The sequence below is a fragment of the Canis aureus genome, chromosome 8, assembly GCF_053574225.1.
Source record: "Canis aureus isolate CA01 chromosome 8, VMU_Caureus_v.1.0, whole genome shotgun sequence".
In the NCBI taxonomy this organism is placed as follows: Eukaryota; Metazoa; Chordata; class Mammalia; order Carnivora; family Canidae; genus Canis; species Canis aureus.
Window position 1 is genome coordinate 68734 of NC_135618.1, and position 3505 is coordinate 72238.

A 3505-nucleotide genomic window follows, 5' to 3' on the forward strand; every position below is an offset into this window, starting at 1 on the left:
AAATAAAGAGAGAGATACAATTGATTTTAGAGGAAAAGGATTCTGTGGTTTAGGAGCCCACGAGGATGACTATTCATTTGTTTTCAGAAGAGCTGCCCTAATGCGCCTTGGCCTGGTAAAGTGAGGGCCAGACAGAGAGAGGGACAGACAGACAGAAAGGAATTGTTCCATATACTGAGGTAATAGGAACCGGAGCATTCCTTGGCTGCCGGGACAACGGGGCGAGGGGAGATTCGAGCAAGGTCTGGATGCAGACCAGTGTTCTCCACGCTGGCCGGCCTCTGGACGCACCCGGGAGCTTTGTGTCCACCTGCCCAGCCTCACTCCCATAGATTCTGACTTAAATGGTTTGAGGTGGTCCTGGGTATTGGCCTTTTTAAAAGCTTCTAAAAGATTCTGTTGAGACAGAGAAGGGGTGGTCACAGGAGCCTAAGGGGGCAAAGGTGGCTGGTGGGAACTTTCTGTCTGTGGAGGCGGCCAGGGCTAGTTGGGGCCACCGTGGCTAGTGTTTCAGAGGAGGCTGTTTCCTGTTCTGTGCTGCGTCCTCTCGCCCTCGTCAGCCTGTAGCGTAAGCGTGCTGTGCCACAGCTGTGGAAGATGAGGTGGCGCCCAGAGAGGACGGAGGGGCTGCAGAAGACGCACCACGGCAGCAGGGGTGGGCGCCACAGCGCGTCTCCGTGCCAGGGTGGGCGGCAAGCTCAGCGCCAAGCGGCCCAGGGACGTCTCCTCTCCACCAGAACCGTGTGAATCCTCAGAGATACCCGGCTTCCCACTGCTCACAGCAGGGCCGCTTGAGCCTTTCCATTTGAATACTGAACAAAAGGATGATTCTAGAAGGCTGGGAGACTTGGGGGTCACTCGAACTGACCCTTTAGTTATACCAAGTCTTTTATGGTCTGGTTTCTGCCCACCTTTTCCCACCGTCCCCGCATCGCATAACCCGCCCTACCCCACACGCACCCCACAGTCCTCAGAGAACGTCCATTCCCCCGTCAGGATTCAATCCAAGATGTACTTGGGTTCTGAGAAGCCCTTTCCGGACCCTTCCCTCAGGCCTACCTCCACTGGAGCGGCTCATTCCTTCCTGCTGCCCCGCTGAGTTCTGTGCAGACTCTGTGCCTCTGTTCGGAGCTGAACTGGGTCCCCCGGAAAAGCTACGTGAACACCCTAACCCTCAGCACCTCAGAATGTGACCTTATTTGGAAACAGGGTCCTTACAGAGGTAAGTGAGTTCACATGAGGCCATTATGGTGGGCCCTAGTCCAGCATGACTGGTATTCTTATAAAAAAGGGAAATTTGGCGACAGAGACATGCACACGGGGAGAGCACCGTGTGAAGCCCGGGGTGCTGCGGCCGCCAGCGAAGACATACCAGCCGCCAGGGGAAAGGTCTGGAACGCATCCTCCCCAAGTGCCTCTGTGGGGAGCACAGCCCTCCGACGCCTCCATCTCGGGCCTCTAGCCTCTGGCCCTGTGACACAGTAAGTCTCTAAGCCACTCGGTTTGCAGCGCTCTGTTAGGCCACCCCTACAAAACCCAGAGCCTCCAGCGTGTCGCTGCCTTTACGTCTGTAGGGCCACCATCCCACTAAGCTGCAAGCCCCTCCAAGACAGACACTGCTCTAGCCACCTGTGCCTCACCTAGAGATACCCAAACGCTTGTTGAATGAATCAGTGATCGTGGCGCATCCACCGGTTTTCTGAAACTGCTCTCAAACAGCACCGGGGGGCACCACATGCCCTGGGGCTTCCTCAGCTTGGTGGCTGGGGTCCGCTCCGCTGCTAGCTGCCACGGTCACCACCAACCACAGCAGCAACAACAGCCCTGTCTTCAGCCAGTTTCAGTGGCCACCAGATAGCAAGCGTGCCTTCAGTCAGTCACTGGGCAACCAGTGATGGAGTGGCTCCCAGGGCTTGATTCTGTGGTGGGAACGGGGACACGGAGGTAAACGAGACCAGCTGGGTCCCGGGTTTCATGGGGAGAGACAGGAGAGACAGAGTAAGTAATTATGTCATTACAATGATGATAAAGCGCTCGAAGGAGAAGCACAAGATACCGAGAGAATAATTAACAGAGGACTCTGCCTAATTCCAGAAAGCTCCTCAAAGAGAGTGCCGTGTGAGCTGAGGAAAGAGGGATTCAAAAGAATACACGCGGCCAAACTTCAGAGGGGCGTGAGCCCGCGGAGCAAGTGACACATGTGAAAGCCATCCACTCAATAATTACTTTTTTTTAAATAAAAAAATTTATTTATTTATTCATGAAAGACACAGAGAGGGAGAGAGAGGCAGAGACACAGGCAGAGGGAGAAGCAGGCTCCATGCAGGGAGTCCGATGTGGGACTCGATCCCAGGTCTCCAGGATCAGGCCCTGGGCTGCAGGCGGCACTAAACCACTGAGCCACCTGGGCTGCCCCCAATAATTACTTTTTGAGACCTGGCTCTGGGCCAGGCAGGTGTTCTGGGTTCCGGGTGAACAGCAGAGAACCACTGAGAACCTCACTACTGAAATGCTCACGTGGAAGAAGCCAAGGAGCCAAGCAGAAAGAACCAAGGAAGGAAACAGCAGAGCAGGCGTCAGGGCGTGAGGTTTGACCACCGCATCTGTCTCGGTCACTGCGGGGCCTCCCATCCATAGAACCGGGCCTGGCACACGCAAAGGGTTTAATGGGTTATTTGCTGTGGATGGATTGGAATCGGGAGGCGGGGCCGGCTGAGTGAGCACAGCACTAAGGGCTGAGGGTCTGCAAGGGTGCTGTTGAGCCCCTAGTGTCCACAGCCCAATTTTCCACTGCTGTTCAGGGTCCCGGTGATCCTGAGAACTCTGGTAATGAGGTCAGCCTGTGAGTGGCACAGTGACCTGTCCACGTTTAAGCCAAGATTCGTAACTGTTGACATTCTTCACGTAAAGCAGACAGTATGGCTCTCCAGAGCTTAGAAACCTCAGAAGGAAAAGTCTGTGTCATTCCCATTCTGGTGACTTCCTCCCTTGTTTAGGTCCCTATGACCTTTACTATGGGCTAGTAAGTGAGGGGAGAGCTACAATCCAGCTCCAGAGTAGATGATTCTATTGTTTGGGACTTTTTGGTTGATAGAGGAAGATTCCACTCCCCTAACCCCCTTTTAAACACATGATATTGTTCACTATAGGAAATACTACAAAAAACACAAAATCTAACGGAAAATAAAAGTCCTCCATAATCCCACCACCCACCAATGTTAAATTTTGGTATATTTCTTGCAGGCTTTTTCTCCGCAGATATACCCGGTATGTGTATGTGTAGTGTTCTTACCAAAAAATAAAAAAGAAAAAAGAAGAGAGAGAGAGAGAGAGAGAGAGAGACGTTATATAATATCAATTTGCAGCTGAGTCAAGCTTAGAAATTCATATTCAACATATTTCTATGTCGGTAGATATTCATCAACATCACTATTGCAAATTTTGGCCTGGCCTAGTGTTACAACCTCCTGAATTCTCCATTTCTAATTTCTCCCCATCCTGTGAG

The 3505-nt window shown here is 52.5% G+C and overlaps 1 long non-coding RNA gene across 1 annotated transcript; it reads left to right on the top strand.

Annotated features, from left to right (window-relative positions):
* The first annotated feature begins 226 nt into the window (after positions 1-226).
* On the top strand, positions 227-3277 carry LOC144317988 (uncharacterized). Its single transcript, XR_013383846.1, has 3 exons — positions 227-1222; positions 1308-1481; positions 2095-3277. It is a non-coding gene; the product is annotated as an uncharacterized LOC144317988 (long non-coding RNA).
* Positions 3278-3505: the final 228 nt, after the last annotated feature.